Below are 18151 nucleotides of genomic sequence, written 5' to 3'. Positions count from 1 at the left end.
AGAGGTGAAGAGTCACATGGTATTAACAAGGCTACGGTACAGAGAGACACTTTCCATTTCTAAGAAAAAGAGAAAGGGATCAGAAACTGTGTAGATACCCTCAAATGTACCTATTACAATAAGGCTTTGTGCTCTGAAGGAGGTTCCTGCCCTCAGGGAGAGAAAGGCACAGAAGGTTAGGGAAATCACCTTTATCCAACATCTGTAGTGCATCCAGTGTTGCACCTGTAACCTCAGTATACTGGCCCTCCTTGGGTCAGTCCAGCTCTTACTTAGCTCAGTTTCAACGTGGTTGATATTTAAAAAACCAAGAAACAACAGCAACTAATCCAACTCCCAAATCATCGGTGAAGAATGTGGATTTTACTGAAGGTTTTTGCACAAATTCAGAGGAAAGGGTTAAACTACACATCATAAACCAGCATTTCCTTAAAATTCTCTCTAGATATTTTTTCTTTTCCCAGGGAGCTCCAGATCTCTCTCTTGCCCTTGCCAAAATCCTCCTCTTCAGCTGCTTCATCCTTTTTCTGTCTGAATCCCTTCTCCCTCAACTCTCTTTCTTATCTTTCAATCTCTTTCTTATTTTTCAATCCCTTTCTTAGGTAGACCAATAAAGCACTATGGGGGTCTAAAACATGAGTCTGCCCATCTCTATTTTTTTCAGAATCTACCCTTCTCACAAGGCGCTTATATCTGTAATGTACATGGTGATTGTAGAAGGGAAATTGGAAATAGATTTTTTAATGTGATTTTTTTCCTTTTCAAATGAATATTATTTATTTGATGTTCAAACAACCCAACAAGTTTGAGCTATTATCATCTCTATTTTACAGATGAGAAAACAAAGGCAAGAAATTTGCCCAAGATGAGTAAGTCGGAAGTCAGATTTTGAACCCAGTCTGTCTGGCTGTAAAGCCTGGGCTTTTTCTACTCTACCCTTTTTCCTTCTGCTTGGTGTGGACACAGGCATATGAATCATTTTTTAAAAGGCAGAATGAAGACATACTTTTAAAAAGGTATTGATGAGGAGTTATGAGATCACAAAAGATGGCATGTCCACCTGGGGGCTTTTTGGAGAAGGTATTAATTATTCTTTGAAGAATGAGTTAGATTTTAATAAGCAGAAAAGGAGATAGAGGAAATGTTATTTGGGCATAGGAAACTGTGTGTACAAAAGCTCAGAGACATGAAATTCAAATGCAAGTAGAAAAACGATGTGACCAGTGTGGCTAGAGCACAATGAGTGTGTGTGTGTGTGTGTGTGTGTGGTGCACGCAGGCACATGTTTAGGATAGTCAGAGAGCAATAGCATGGGAAATTAGGTAGAAAAACTAGGTTAAAACCTATTCTTGGTGGGACCTTCCTGTTGACAAGGTGGTTAAGAATCCACTGGCCAATGCAGGAGACACGGGTTTGAGCCCCTGTATGGGAAGATCCCACATGCCTCAGAACAACTAAGCCCGTGCGCCACAACTACTGAGCCTGCGCTCTAGAGCCAGCGAGCCACAACTACTGAGCCCATGTGCCACAACTACTGAAGCCCATGTGCCTAGAACCAGTGGTCTGCAACAAGAGAAGCCACCACAGTGAGAAGCCCGTGCACTGCAACGAAGAGTAGCCCCCCGTCGCTGCAATTAGAGAAAGCCCGCGTGCAACAATGAAGACCCAACACAGCCAAAAATAAATAAATAAATAAATAAATATTTTTTAAAAAAACCTATTCTTGGGCCTTTGCCAGGTTAAGCTCTCTGGACTCACAAATCAACAGTTTCCTCTAAAGTTTTCACAAAGCAGGAAGAGCCCCAGGCTCTGTTTCTAGTTAGGCTTGGGTTTAAAGCCCAGCAATGCTACTTATTAGCTGTTTGACCTTTTGCAAGTTGCTTAACTTTTCTGGGCCACAATTTTCCCAACTAAAAGTGGAGATAGTAATACCTCCTTGTGAGAATTAAATGACGTGGTATTAAGTGCCTGGCATAGGAGGGGCTTCCAGTTGGGTTTGGTCAATGGAAACCTGGCAGAAGATCACAGGGAGGGAGGAGAGTTGTGTCCCTTGACTGAAAGTCACAGCTTATCTTCTGGCTGCCCTCTCTACTGAACTCCTTTTTTTCCTGGGCTTTGGTAACTGCCCCTTCTCCTAGCCCCTTCAAGCTCAGGGATGGGAATAGCCTGGAGCATAGCATTATTCCTTATATTTTCTCAATGTCCTGCCCCCACCATTTACAATAGTCCCTTTACTCAGGTTCGATCCCTCATTGGGGAACTAAGATCTCAAATGCCGCATGGTGTGTCCAAAAACAAAAACAAACAAAGAACAAAAACAAAAAAATTGAAACAAAACAAAGAATTAAAATAGTCCCTTTATTAAATTCTCCTCAAATAATCCTAAATTTGTGTGTGTGATCTCTTTCCTGCTATGTCTGTATTAGCCACAAAACAGGCAAACTGCCTAAAAGTGATGTAAATTCATGTATTGGGATTTAATTTCCAGGCCCTGACATCTGTGGCTTTGGCAACAACAAAGTACAAGTCATCTCTCGTTATCAAGGGAAATACCATGAGAACAACAAGACCATCAAGCACAGGGTGAGTGTGTGGGCCGGTCTTCAGCCTAGGGGGAAGGATAATAATTTTGCATTTGTTATCTCATTTAATCCTTACAACACCCCTATAAATTAAGTACTATCATCTCCATTTTGCAGATTAGAAAATAGACCCAGAGAAGTGCCGTAAATTACAGGATTTCACATAGAAGCAATTGATCTGAAAGCCTAGGAAGTCATGTAAGCTTATCTCTTGCAACAATGTTTACCATGGCCCACTTCCCCACTGCTAGATATTGGAAGAGAGGAGGGAAATGGGGAGTGCTGGACTTAGAAATGGGTGGTGAGTTTACCTTAGTAACATCAGGGTTAGAGAGATCTAGGTTGGCTGGAGGATAATAGCTGGATTTCATCAGCCACTCAACAGGAAATCACTGAATGCCATCTCTGTGCTGGGCCTTGGGCTGGGGATAGGGTGAGCCAGGCATGGCTTCTAATCTCACAGAACTCAGAGTCCAGTAAAGGTAAGAGTCCAGCAAAGGAGAATGACTACTTAGTCTGACTGGGGTCTGTGAGAGCACAGAGGAGGCCCCCTACCCAACCTGGTGCCTTAGGAAATGCTTCAGAGTAGCACAAAGAAGGTTTCTACTATGCTGAGTTTTGAATGATGAGCATGAATTGGTCTTGTAAAGGAAGGTGACAATTTTAGGGAGGACTGAGCTACTAGAAGAGGTAATCACATGAGAAAAGTCAAGGAGACTTGAGAAAGAGTAGCACTGCAAGAAGTTTGGCACAAGTAGAGCACAGGAGAGAGGCAGAGACTGAGTCTAGAGAAGCCCCTAGGTCCTGAGTCATGGGAGAACTTGAGTTTGCGGCAAAGTCCTTCCCTAGCAGGACTGTGCATACAGGGACTCCCTGGGATCCTGCTCAGGGTAGGCATTGTGCTGGGACATGCAGATACAACAGGTGAGTCAGAAACGATCCCTGCAGTTGAGAAGCTCAGAGTCTAGTGGGACAGACAGAAAAACAGACAAGATCAAAGAATGACCAGAGCTGTGATGAAGGGAAGGATGGGAACTAGGTGAGACCAGAGGAGTTTGTACTCAGGAGAATGAGACCCAAAGTCTCTTTTGGGTTAACCAGAGAAATGGGATGAGGGATGCGGTAAAGTGTGTTTGTGACTATGTGGGAAGTGGCATTCAGGAACTGAGGGTCTGTTTTAGATGGTGCATTTAATGCTTGAGGTCCAACAGGGGACTGAAATATTCCTCGTTCCCTTTCTAGATCAATAAAGACACTCACCTCACCTGTACACTCTGATTATTCGCCCCAATGCTACTTATGAGGTCAAAATTGACAACCAGCAAGTAGCAGCTGGGGACCTGGAGGACGACTGGGACTTCTTGCCTCCCAGGAAGATAAAAGACCCCTATGCCCGGAAACCAAGGAAATGGGATGAACGCCTACAAATAGAGGATTCTGAAGATAAGAAACCTGAGGTGAGGTGTTTCGCTGGGAAGCAGGAGGGGATCTTAGCTGTGGGGATGGGCAAAGGAAGCTAGGAGCAATGGAGCAGAAACGGGGAGCATCTTTCCCTCAAGGAGGTGTCCAGCTAAATATTGGTATCCAGAGAGACATGGAGGGAAGAGGGAAGCACCTCACGTTTATTGAGGATTTACTGCCCCTGCTAGCAGCCTCTATGAGGACAAGGAAAGTGATGCTTAAAAAATGAAGTGACTTGCCCAGGCACACATACATTAGAACCAACATTTGAACCTGGATCTCTTTGATTCCAAAGTTATTGATATGGGAAACATGCGGAATATACTCACTGATTCATTATCATTCACTGGAAAGCTGTACTGGATACAGCTATGAATAGAACAATCCAGGGACTGAGAATCCTCCTGGGACTCAGAATCTAGTGAGGGATACAGACAAGTACGTAGATGCAGGTCACACTGTGTAATTAATGGTGAGAGTCAGGGAAGCCAAATCCTGTGGGAGCCCCAAACAGGCTCCTAACTCAGGCTGAGTTGGGGTGCAGGTGGTGTTCTGGGAAGGAAGAGGCATGCTTCAGTGATTTGGTTAACCTAGGTATTGGAAACATAGACTTTGGGGTCAGACAGATATGGTTTGTATCTGAGCTCCACCCTTTACTAACTGCGAAACCCCACCTATAAGCAGTTAGGCCTTGGGCAAGGAATATAACTGCTGTGAAATTTCACAAACAGGGATTACTATAATACCTATATGTGAAGGTTGTTGTAACAATTAAATGAGCTAATATACATAATTTAATGCCTGGTACATAATAAGTTCTTAATACATGGCATTTATGTGTTAATCATGTACTGAATTTCAAACAGTAAATTCATTACAGCAAGGGAAATTGAGTTGGAGGAAAAATATTCCAGACCCGGAGAACAGCAGGAGTGAAGGCACATCAGTTAAGTGGAAAGTAACATGGTTATGTAAAGAACTGAAAGCAGCAGTTTAGTATTTTAGGAGCATAAAGTTCAAGGTGGAGAGTGGTGGAAGATGAGTTGGAATGGTCTGTTGGAGCCAGGTCATGGAGGGCCTCACTTGCTGGGCTGCTGCTCCTGAGGTCAGAGCAGATTGACCCTCATGCAGAGGAGACGCTCAGGGTTCAGCAAAGAGCAGCATGGCACCCAGCAACTGGAATCCATTCCTTAAGGAGAGGCCTGTAGAGAGGTGGGCGGTGGCCCAGCCATGTGTAGGGAGATTCAGTGGGCTCCAAACCCAGAGGGAGGGAGGTGTAGTCAGGGAATTAAGGCAGATGATCAAGCAGTGTCTGGATCTTCAGCACCCTGGGAGAATTAGGGACTAGTTTACTTCCAGACCCAGCAGGCAGGCTCAGGGCAGCAAGACAAACCATAGACTCTCCCTCCTGGTGTGGACCATGCACCTGATGTAATCAGGGCTGGATCAAGGCCTGAGGGAGAGGGGAGAGGCTGCAGGCCTCTATGCTCCCTGTTGAGTAGACCCGGAGAAGGTGGAGACTACTTAGATAGGCTGAGCTCTATCAACTCTATAGCCCCCAGGAGAGGATGCTGACTGTTAATGTCTCAGGAACCACAAAACAGCTGAGGCATCCCAGGAACTAGGGAACTTCATGCTACTGAATGACTGTGAGTCTAGTGGGCTTGGCAGCAAAGCCTTTAGTAATTCTGGGAAGTGGTCAGCACCAAGGTGAACTGCCAGGCAGATAGAGCAAAACTTTGGAGGCTCCAGAGCAGAAGAAATATGAACGTTAGGACAGGCCATGACTTGGAGCTCTGTCTTAGGGAATAGAAGGGACCTGGGGTACAAGGGAGTACTGATACAGATCTGGGAGCATGCTGGGGTACAAGGCAGGTCACTAAGAGAGGGCTTCAGGAAGAGGGACTCAGGCTAGAAGACTTGTTCTGACAGTCAGGGCATATAACTGGGGAAGGGAGAGGGCTAGGATAAGGGAAATTCCCATCTTATTTGAGCTTAAAGTAGTCAAGGTCAGAAGGATAGAGAATATGAGGAGGCACTGGAGTTGCTTAAAGGCTTTTTCTCTGCTGTATGTTTTGGATGTGTTTGCAGAGTCCTGAGCTGGGCTTTCACATGGGTGAGGACAGGAGAGCGGCAGGGGTAGGGCGCCAGGTCCAACCCTACTGTACTCTGTAACCCAGTTTCATTCCGGCCCACCCATCTGCCCTCATGGAGGAACATTTTGTTTTAGGACTGGGAAGACTTCGAATACATCCCAGACCTGGAAGCCAAGAAGCCAGACGACTGGAATGAGGCAATGAATGGGGAGTGGGAAGGGCCCCTGACACCAAACCTGAAGTATAAGGTGAGGGGGGTCTCTCCTGCCAATCGGTATGAGAAATAAGAGAGAAGAGATGTAAATTTTAATCTACAGAACAGAAACTCTGAGATCCTGTGGTCATCTTCCTCCTTTCCCCTTCTCCATAAGACTGTAGCCTCATTTGGGCCGTGTTCTCAGGGCTGTGCCTATCTGGGAGAAGGTGGTCTGGTCAAGGTTGATGCTGGGAGGCGGAGGTCCAGGGAGCCCTAGGCAAGGGATTTGTCCGGAGTGGTGGAAATCAGTCAAAGGAACATGATCAAAACAGGAAATGGGTCTGGGGTCAGGAACCGGGAGTCTCAGAAGTGGTCCAGAAAGGGGAAGGGTAGGACATGAATAAGCCAAACATGTTGGGGGAAGGTGGGGGAACTTCTTTTTAAGGGCTAAGTCCTGACCTCATGTCAGAAATGAGAGGGAACTAAAGGAATTGACTATCAAATGCTCCAGAGATAATACTGACTGAAACAAACATTGTTTTATTTGGTCACAGTTTCCTACACTGCACACCAGGAAGAGAATGGCCCCAAGTCCAGAGTCCTTAGATGGTGGTTCCCTGTGAAGCTACGTTTTCTTAACATCATGAACAAACTTATGCAGAAAGCTGGGACCAGGCTCAGAATGGGTCTCTGCTACCTTGTTCATATCCCTCTGGGTAGAAAGGGGAACCTGGGAGCTTCCCTGGTGGCGCAGTGGTTGAGAATCTGCCTGCTAATATAGGGGACACGGGTTTGAGCCCTGGTCTGGGAGGATCCCACATGCCGCGGAGCGGCTGGGCCCGTGAGCCACAACTACTGAGCCTGCGCGTCTGGAGCCTGTTCTCCACAACATGAGAGGCTGCGATAGTGAGAGGCCCGCGCACTGCGATGAAGAGTGGCCCCCACTTGCCACAATTAGAGAAAGCCCTCGCACAGAAACGAAGACCCAACACAGCAAAAATAAATAAATTAATTAATAAACTCCTACCCCCAACATCTTTTAAAAAAAAAAAGAAAGGGGAACCTGGAAGGGTCTTGTGCATTAGCTCAAAGCAAGGGAGAGAAGCTCAAGGAATCCTGCTCTGAATCCCTATGCCTAATTGATTAATCTTTCTGATTGCATGAGAAGAATGGAAAAATACTAATGCCATGTCCACTCTTTGGTGCTTTGCTTAGGGACAATGTAAACCTCGGATCATTCACAATCTCAGTTACCAGGGGGAGTGGATTCATCCAGAAATAGACAACGCTGAATATAAACCCGACCCAACCATTTGTCACTATTATAACATTAGTGTCCTTGGCCTGGACCTTTGGTGGGTAAATCTCTCTGGGCTCAGAGCCAGGGAAGAACAGTCCCTCTAAAGGTTCCACAAAGGAGAAAGAGCTCCAGGCTGGAAATTACAAAACTTGAGTGAGTCTTGACCTTTCTAAACCTCAAACTGTTCCTCTTTAAAATGGGATTAATTATATTCATCCTAATAATTATAATAGCTAAAATTTATTTAGTCTCTACCATGTACCAAGCACTATTTCAAAGACTTTGTAAATGCTATTTAACTCTCACTATGAAATCTCCTACTTCTAAATGTGAAAACTGACATTCAGCAAAGTTAGCTAACTTGCCTGAAGACACATCTGGTAACCAGAAGAGCTGGAATTTGAATGCAGGCCTTTCTGAGGCTAGATTCAGTGTTCCAATACTTTATACTGCTAGGCCGGTCCTATGTGAATCTTGGGGTAGTTCTGGAAATAAAAGGGAATCAGAGATGTGGTAAAACTTTGAAATATTAAAATCCCCAGATAGATGTTGGGACTGACTGTCCCAGCCATGGTGACAAATCCTGACCTAGCCTCCCTCTTCTCTGCCAGTTACCTTTCCTGGCTCTGATTTGAAGGAGAAGAGGAGGGCTCAGATACTCAGGCCTTCACAGAGTTGTTTTCTTCCAATGAGAGCTGATGTTGAAAATGTGAGGATTCTTTCCCAACTCAGGAGAAAGAGAGCACTTCAAGTGCCTGCCCCAGAGTGAAAGCTTTAGCCCAGGAGGCCTCTTGGAAACTGCAACCTATCAATACATAGTCTTGGAATTCCCTTGGAGAGGAAGGGAAAGTGAGCATTAATATCCCTTATTATTACCCTGTATTATGTTTGAGAGAATTGAGAATCAGAAATGTCACATGATGTGCCCAAGAGCACACAGCTAGTGCATGGGAGAGACAGGATTCAAAGGTCTGTCAGCCCGTAAAGTCCTTGTTTATTGATTACACCCACCGTACAATAGAGCCTCTAGAAACTGCAGCCACTTGTTCTTGGGTGTATCCTGGAATGTTCTACAGCTGGTGAAATCTCCGTCTCTGACCAGTGATTTCTACAGTTCAAGGCTGCTAAAGGTCTCTTGAACAGACACCCCCAATTTGAAGCTTTCTTGGTTTATTTATTTATTTTCACTTTCTTGTTTTCCTGACTCAGTGAGGCCAGCACACAAGTGTAAGGAGATGATGTATGTAAATTACCATGTGCATAGTAGGGGTTCAGGAGAGAAGGAAGAAGAGAGACATATGTCCTTCTTTTGTTCCTTTTTTATCTGAAGAATGTGGATACAGTTTGTACAAATTCCCATTGTTATCTCTTTTTTTTTCAGTTCTCCCTTTTAAATAAATAATAGGAACTTTCTACATCTTGAAAAAATATGTGGTCACATTAATATGCCTAATCTGATTGTTTCCTTAAAGTGCATTGGGGTTTTTTTTTTTCCACTGAAAACATTAAGGCACACACTTTAAACAGTTTCTTTGTTCATCTACAAAATTTAAAAATTATTTGACACTAATTGCTCTGAGGTCTATCTTCCTCCTCAAGTAGGCAAAACTTTCTATTTGAGAATTTAAGCCATGCTGAAGGAGTGTTTCTCAAACTTTAACATGCATATGAATCACTCAGATCTTAATAAAATGCAGATTCTGATCCAGCAGGTCTGGGACAAATCCTGAGAGACGACATTTCTGAAACTCCAGCATTATCTCTTTTTTTTTTTGTCTTGTGATACAGTTCTGCACAGTGCTGACATCACCCTTGCAGGCATCCTTTCCTTTTAAGTTCTAGTTGGGTCTGGCACTCCCAAGTCCTACTCCACCCTACCCACTCAGCCAGACCAACACATCCAGTTTATCACAGGGTCCCTGCACCTCGCTGGAAAAGCCTAGCAACTCTCAGCATAGAGATGGGCCGGAATTCTCTCACCTGCCCTGTGCCAACCCGGGGTTCCAGATGCTCTGTGAGTCCATCGCCCTCTGCATCAGGTCCTAGCCTAGTAAGCTGCTTAATCTTCCTGCTTAGTCCCTGACCCATCCTGTTCTCTGTTCCTACACTCCCATACACTGTCCCTTTTCTTTTCTTTCCTTTTTTCTTCCTTAGGCAGAAGATACGGCATTCTTTCATCAGGACAGAGACTAGGAGGAGATGGCAGTGAACAAGAAAATTCTTTCTCTTAGCTTTGGGACTCCTCATGATCTTTGAAGGAGTAGTGACAAAAAATGCAATGAATATAGCCTAACAGCCATAATGCAAAGCACATTGACATTCCTTAGGTCATATGGTCTGTGTCACAGCCCTGTGGGGCTGGAGGGTAGGGCTTATCATCTCCGTTTTACTGACCAGGAAGTGGAGGGCTTAGAGAGACGACTTGACTTGTCAAGATCCCATAGCTAGTAAGTGCTCAAACATAGGTTTGGCACTCTTTCCATTTTATGATTCAAGTGGGACATCACAGGAAACCAGGTAACTTTCAGTGAATTAACTTTTTAGGCTTTACAGTCTCACAAAGCTCTTTCTCACATATTCTTTTCTCCTGAGAACTGTATGAAGAAAGCAGGGAAATTATATTTTCTTCCATTTTCCAGATAAAAACATGGAGGCACAGAAGAGATATGAGTAAACCAAGGTCCCTCCACTAATTAGCTGTAGGAAGCAGGACTGGCCCTCATGTCCTGATTCTCAGTTGAAGGCAGAGCCAGGAGTTTAGTGTAGGGGGGATGGGGGTAAGTGAGCACCAAAGAGAACAGGGGAGATTGGAAACATTTCTTGTGCGAGTAGAAAAAATGGAAGAGCCAAAAACTGAGCAGTTTCCTAACCAAGACTGCTGACAGCTCAAAAAGAAAAAAATAAAAAAAAATAATAAATAAATCCCAACTCACAAAAAGAAAAAAAAATCCCAAAGAAAAAAATTGTAAAGTTGCATAAGGAATTATTAAAACCAATTTTTTAAATGGCTCAGAGGAAATTAACGATCTTTATTCAAAGTGGCTATTTTGTCATTTATTTTTCTGCTGAAGGCAGGGTTGGGGGGATGATGTAAGCCAAATAAAAGTCTTCCTTATTTAAAAAAAGCAAAACAAAACAAAACTTTTTTCAAACCCTAGAGGAAGGACACATGATAACTCATGCTGCAAACTTTCTCGTGGTCACACAACGGCTCTTACACAATTAACTTGCTGATTTATTTAACATATAATGCTAAAGCAAAAAAATCCAGAATGACTCTCCTTTTGTTTCTTTTGAAACATATCCAGATACTGAAAAGTTATGATAATAACTATTACCATTTATCGAATGACTGTTATCTGCTAGACACTGTGCTTTACATATATTATTTCTAATGCTCATGACAACACTTCAAGGGAGTTACTTTTAATACTTCACTTATGAGGGAATAGGCTCAGAGGAGTTGAGTAACTTCCCCAAAGTCACATAGCTAGTATGTTGTTGAGCTGGGCTGTCTGACTCCATGACTGCTGCTCTTTCTATTTTGTTCCTTTATCATTAATAAACACTGAAATTATTATATACCATTGACTTGATTCATCTTTTTCTTTAATTGTACATCTTAAATATGTTATTTTTTAAAAATAGAGAAATATGGTAGAGAATCTTAAATTGTGCTTGCACTTCTTTTTAAACCTTTTCTTTTCCCCATATTCTTTTAGTTTTTCTGATTTTATTGAGGAGAGAACCTTAAAAAGGACATCTATAAGTGGCAGCAGAGACTGTCAATCTGAGCTGGGGCAAAAGCCACTGGACAGAAGTTTGGAGCCTAGCAGAATGATGAAAATTTCTTCACAACCCTCTGAAAGAGTGGTCACAGGCTTGGAGAACACAGAACCTTGGGAAACAGTAAAGTAACTTCTTTCTAGAGCAGATCAGCTAAGGTGGTACAGCATTCTGGACCCTCTGTGCTCTTAATCATCTTTGTATTCCCTCACTCCACCTCAGTTATTGATTAAAATCTCTGGGTTTGTGGCCTAGGAATCTGCATTTAGCAAAGCTTCCAGGTGATTTTTTAAAGTCTTTTGACCTAGTTCTAATAATCCCATTGTTTCCATTTCAACAGGTGAAATCAGGCTGCATCTTTGACAATTTCCTTCTTACAAATGATCAAGAGTTTGCAGAAGAGGCTGGAAATAAGAGCCGGGGAATAAGAAAAGTAAGATTTTCCCTCACTTGGATTTCCAGGTGTCTGACTCCTCAGTTGTGCACTGTTCTCTGCATTTAAAAAATCAGTCTCACAGTCATTGTCTCATTTGCTGGTTACATGGCCCTGAGAGGCAGGGTAAAGAACTTGTATTCATTGGACATCTACAACCTTGTACTTGACTCTATGAACACTTTCCAAAAGTCTTCCCACTTAGCCCTTAAAACAACCCAGCAAGACAGGTATTGTTATTCCTGTTTTTCAGATGTAGGAATTGAGATTCATAGAGTATATATAAACTGTGTAAGGTCACATGCAGCCTTTAACTAGTTGAGTTAGAATGCACTCTCCTTCTGTGTCACACTCCCTGCTCACAGTGTGGTGATCTAGAAGGGAGCCACTGAACCCATTTGTGATGGATGACTTGGAGAAAGAAGCAAGATGTTAGTGCTGTTTACCAGCTTCCCTGCTCTCCTAGAACTATTTTACGGGTGGAGTGATACTTAGGACAATGGCTTCTTCTTGGTGCCACCCTTCATCCAGACTTCCTGGTTCTGCAGGAAGGGCCATTCAAGCAGGTTTGTGGCCAGTGATTGATTACCCAAAAGGCAGACGAGGCTCATGGTTAGAGCAGCAGCAAAGCACAGGCATTAAAAGAAATTTATTTATTTATTTTTATTTTTGGCTGTGTTGGGTTTTCGTTGCTGTGTGTGGGCTTTCTGTAGTTGTGGCAAGTGGGGGTTACTCTTCATTGTGGTGCTCGGGCTTCTCATTGTGGTGGCTTCTCTTGTTGAGGAGCACGGGCTCTAGGCGTGTGGGTTTCAGTAGTTGTGGCATGTGGGCTCAGTAGTTGTGGCTCGTGGGCTCTAGAGCACAGGCTCAGTAGTTGTGGCACACAGGCTTAGTTGCTCCGTGGCATGTGGGATCTTCCCAGACCAGGGCTCGAACCCATGTCCCCTGCATTGGTAGGTGGATTCTTAACCACTGCTCCACCAGGGAAGTCCCAAAAAAGAAATTTTTGAGAGAACTTTGATACTTAGCATTTTCAAAGAAGCATTGACACAGTCATCATGGAAAAAATAAAAATTAGACTTTGACACTTCTTAGTCTGGTTTTGTTTTGTTTTTACTTTGAGGTTATCATCTAATACTGTTTTTTTAAATAAATTTTTTTATTTTATTTTATTTATTTTTGTCTGTGTTGGGTCTTCATTGCTGCGCTTGGGCTTTCTCTAGTTGCGGCAAGTGGGGGCTGCTCTTCGTTGCGGTGTGCGTGCTTCTCACTGTGGTGGCTTCTCTTGTTGTGGAGCACAGGCTCTAGGCGCACGGGCTTCAATAGTTGTGGCACATGGGCTCAGTAGTTGTGGCTCGTCGGCTCTAGAGTTCAGGCTCAGTAGCTATGGTGTGCAGGCTTAGTTGCTCCGCGTCATGTGGGATCTTCCTGGACCAGGGATCGAACCCATGTTCCCTACATTGGCAGGCAGATTCTTAACCTCTGTGCCACCAGGGAGGTCCTCTAATATTGTTTTATTGAGGAAGCATATTGGTCAAGAGCATGAGTTTTAGAGCTAGATTGCTTAGGTTCAAATCCAGGCTCCATTACCTACTAGCTGTACAACGTTGGTCAAGTTGTTTAACCTCTCTGATCTTCAGTCTCCTCATCTATAAATTGGGAATGATGATAGGAATTATCTTTATTATTAACTTATATATTCACTTGACAAATATTTGTTGAGTGCTTGTTCAAAGCACTGTTGTAGTTGTTGGAGATATACCAGTGAAATAAAACAGGGAAGTTTCTGCCCTCATGGGGCTTACATTCAGTCAGGGGAGCCCAACAAGAAACATATAAAGAAGTAAATATATATGCATGAGATGGTGAGATAAACTACAGAGAACAATAAAGCAATAGAGAGGGCTGTCATCATGGGGGTTTTGCTTTTTGGTCAGGAGAGGCTTTGTTGAGTAAGCAACATTTAAGAGACTTGTAGGAAGTAAGGAGCAAACCACGCAGATGTTTGGGAAGAAGAGCCTTCTGGTGGAGAGAACAGCAAATTCAAAGTCCCTGAAGTAGAAGCATAACTTGCTTGTCTAAGAAAGAGTAAGAAGTACAGTGTGACTAGAGCTGAGTGAGAAAGAATGAGAGTAGTTGGGGCCATTTCCCTGAGTAAAATGGGGAGCCATTGGAGCCATTTTTAGCAAAGGAGTGATATGAACTGGCTCATAGGTTAAGATGTTACTCTGGCTGCTGCGTTGCAAAAGTCTATAGGAATAAAAAAGGACTATAGGGGAACAAACACAGAAGCGAGTGGTAGTGGTGGAGGTAGAGGAATGTTCAGATTCTAGATCCATTTTGAAGGCTAAACTCACAAGAGTGATGGATTAGATACAAAATATGAGTTGGAGTAAAGAGGGTTGGCTCCAAGGCTTTTGACCCCAATGACCAGAAGGATGGAGTTATTGAGGATGAGCTTTGGGGCACCCCAATATTTAGAGATCAGGGAGATAAAGTGGAACCAGCAAACAAAACAGAAAGGGTAGCCGGTGAAGTAGGAAGAGAACCAGGACATTATCCTGTAGGCCAAGTGAAGAAAGTATTTTAAGGGGGAAAGGAGTGATCAATTGTATTGAATGATCAAGAAAGATGAGTACTGAGAATGGACCACTGCATTTAATAACATGGGGTTCATTGGTGACTCTGACAAGAGCAGTTTCAGTAAGAGGTATAGGGGAAAAAAATGGGTCCAAGAAAGAATGGAAGGAGAACAACTAGAGACAGCAAGTATAAGCTAGTCTTTTGTGAAGTTTTGCTGTAATAAGTGTAGAGAGAATAGGGTGGTAGGTAAAGGGAAACGTTGGTCAAGATTTTTTTTTATATACAGTAGATCTTCCTGCCTGCTTGTATGTTAATGGGAATGATACAATAAAGAGCAAAAACAATATAGGAGAGAAAGAGGAGAATTTCTAGAATTCTTAAGAATTTTTTTTTAAGAATATGAGAGTGGATGATATCTAGTGCCCAAGAAGATGGGTTGGCTTTCCATAGGAATATGGATATTTTATCCATAATCACAGGAATAAAGAATGACTATATAAGAATAAATACAGGCAGATGGGTAGATCTGGTGGTGGGAGTATATGTAGTTGTATTCTCTGAGAAGCAGACACCAAGATGGTGTTAGAAATGTAGGCGATTTATTGGGAATAATGCCTGGGAAAGATGAAGGGTAGAGGGTGCATGAATAGGCACCTGTGAAAGGAGAGAGGAAAAGGAGAATTGGGTAGGAATTATAGTCAAGTGCAGTGCAGCTCTGAGAAAGTCTTGCTAGCCCAACATTGCTCCAGGGGAAAAGGAGGAGAGTGAACCAACCACAGAAATATAGTAGGCTCATCAGTTAGCATTAAGGGCTCACTTGAGTTTAGTTTTTTTTTTTTTTAATTGTCAAATGTCTTGGCATTTAAAAAAAATTTTTTATATTGGACTATAGTTAATTTTTGAGTTTAGTTTTAATGAGTTTAAAATGAGAACAATCTATTTTTACTATTTTCTCTCGCCATTTTCTCTGCTTAGGTGCAGGCATGGCAAGTTGGATTTAACCAGATTTGAAGATTTGCCCAACTAAAGGAGGGAAGGGCAAAGGAGTTGAGGATGTTTGCAAGAGAGTAATCACATAAAAATAAAGAAAGCCGGAAAGGGAAGATATGAGTTGGTTGAGGTCTAATGAAAAGGAAATGGTTTAGCAAGTTGTTATAGGTCCAGGTGAGCTTGAGGAGTTGGTAGAGTTGGTCTCTTGTTGCCTTTGGCAAGAACTGTTTTGGTAAGGATCGGAGGTTGGGAACAGATCAGTGAGTAGAGCAGCGAGAGGGAAGTGAAGAAATAGAGACGTTAACTGTAGCCAGTGCTTTCCAGGCATAAGAAAATGAAGGCCTGATTGAAAGAGAGAATGTGAGAATAATGTGGGAAACACAGCAAGATGTCAAGCACTTGCTCCCACTAGGACTGTCGAAGGCCCTATCCTACTGGGCATGCAGGTTCTCAATCTAGCTTTGTCCCCCAGGTCTGGGTAGAAGACCACCAGATTCTCTAGGTGAGGATTAAAGCCCTAGAGGAGTTTAGACTGTGTCTTTTTTTTTTTTTTAATTCTTGGCTGCATTCGTTCTTCGTTGCTGCACGCGGGCTTTCTCTAGCTGCGGCGAGTGGGGGCTACCCTTCATTGTGGTGCGCAGGCTTCTCATTGCAGTGCCTCTTCTCTTGTTGCAAAGCATAGGGTCCAGGCACGTGGGCTTCAGTAGTTGTGGCACAAGGGCTCAGTAGTTGTGGCTCGTGGGCTCTAAAGCGCAGGCTCAGTAGTTGTGGCGCACAGGCTTAGTTGCTCCACGGCATGTGGGATCTTCCCGGACTAGGGCTCGAACCCATGTCCCCTGCATTGGCAGGCGGATTCTTAACCACTGTGTCACCAGGGAAGTCCCAAGGACTATGTCCTTTCTTTAAGGCCCCTCTGAGTAGTAAAATTTATGAAGACGGCTCTAAGGATCAAATTCTAGCACCTGGATGAACACATTAGAGAACTCAGAAGTCCCATGTCTGACTGCAAACTTGTACTGGCTACAGTTCAAAAGCAAATTCAAAGAGTTCCATAAAAGTTGTTTTCCCGTGATATAGCAGAAAGAGGGCCAGACTTGGAACCAGAAAACCTGGTTTCTAATTCTAGTTCTACCACTCACTAACTATATAGCTTGGGGAACTGATTTAATCAGTCTGAATCTCATATTCCTCATCTAGAAGGTGGGAGCAGTAACACTTCATACATTGCTGTAAGGAATAGAAATAATGTGTGTAGACTGTCTCACACCATGCTTAGCAATACTGTAGGCATTCAGTAGATGTTTGTTGAATCTGAACCAATTTTATTTACAGACAAATTACACACACACACACACACAAACACACTTCTCTCCACCCCACACATACTGAAAATTTATAGGTAAATAAACACCATACCAGAAATCTTTAAGAGTGTGGGAAGATGCCAGACATTTCTAAAGTGAGTTAACTTTGTTTATACCATCTGTAAATTATTTTGAAATTCCACACTCTAAACAGGACATAGAGAAGCAATGGAGAGAACTGTACAAAGAAATGGAAAAAAGAAAACAGGAAAAAGAGGCCAAGAAGAAAAAGGAAAAGGAGGAAGAAAGGGAAGATGACATCTGGGGAATTGAAGAAGAGGGAAGTGAAGAGGATTCTGCTGAGGAACCAGGAAATTACAGGCAGCTGAAGGAAGATGATGATGAAAGAACATTTCTGGGTAAAAATGTAGAAGTCCATGTTGATCAGAGGATGAACTATAACTGGGTAACAAATGGTTACTTCTCAGAGGCAAATGATGTTGCTTAGAAGGAAGAATGTTCATGGTTTGGTAAAGTCTGGGGAGCAAAATTACTTGCTCTCTCTGAATGAACATTGAATTTGGATTTCTATATCCCATCTCCTTTGCTCTGTATGACCTTGGGAAAGTCCCATCACCTCTTGGGGCTTCTCTTTACTTGTCAATGGAAAGGGAGTGATAATTCCTGTTTCATGAGGCTGCTGTAAGGAAGGATTAAATTAGCTATGTGTGCAAACTGCCTGATATAAAAAGACAGTCGACAAATAGTAGCTATTAGTACTTACCATTATCGCGGTATTTATAAAATAATTGACAGTAAAAAAGCCTCTGTATAAACTTGAGCCTCACTTTCAACTTATTCCAGTATATCCAGTGATTTTATTTTGTTTAAATATCTGTATTATTTAGTATTTACTGAGCAGTTCTGATAGCTGTATTTGTGGGTGATGATGCTTGATGTTTTCTTCTTGCAGGTGTATCAAGCACTTAAAAACAAAATCAGACTTCCTCTTAACATAAACAAAGATACTTTGTGAAACTCCTTTTGCTTCTCTGCTGTTTTGTGCCCTAATTTTTAGTTAATTATTACTTGTTTGCGGGTTTGCTGGTTCTACAGTTATCCTTTCTGTACCATCGGCTCACAATATCATTATATGCATTCACATAGCTCTTTACAGATCACAAAGCACTTTCCTATAAATTTGAGCAACTACTGCAATGTGCTCATTTAATCCTCAGAACAGCCATTGTAGAGGATACCATTATTATCTTCCTTTTACAGATACAGAAACTGCTAAGAGGAGGCAAGTCACTTGCTCAGGGTCAAATAACCAGTAAGGGGCGGGGCCCGTATCTGAACTCAAGTTTGTCTGGTTCCAAAGATTATCCTTCCATTGCATTAGGCTGTTTGTTGAATGAGT

The 18151-nt window shown here is 42.8% G+C and overlaps 1 pseudogene across 1 annotated transcript in view; it reads left to right on the top strand.

Annotated features, from left to right (window-relative positions):
• LOC307064304 (calreticulin-like) overlaps nt 1-17239 on the top strand; it is a 33482-nt pseudogene extending 16243 nt beyond the window's left edge. The window contains exons 4-9 of the transcript in view: nt 2489-2583; nt 3825-4039; nt 6274-6387; nt 7551-7694; nt 11762-11854; nt 16946-17239. The product of the transcript in view is annotated as a calreticulin-like (transcript). The remainder of the gene's footprint in view (nt 1-2488; nt 2584-3824; nt 4040-6273; nt 6388-7550; nt 7695-11761; nt 11855-16945) is intronic.
• The last annotated feature ends 912 nt before the right edge of the window (nt 17240-18151 follow it).

Source organism: Hyperoodon ampullatus (genome assembly GCF_949752795.1).
Source record: "Hyperoodon ampullatus genome assembly, chromosome: 2".
In the NCBI taxonomy this organism is placed as follows: Eukaryota; Metazoa; Chordata; class Mammalia; order Artiodactyla; family Ziphiidae; genus Hyperoodon; species Hyperoodon ampullatus.
The sequence above is the reverse complement of the archived record's forward strand: the minus strand, read 5'-3'. Positions and strand labels throughout refer to the sequence as shown.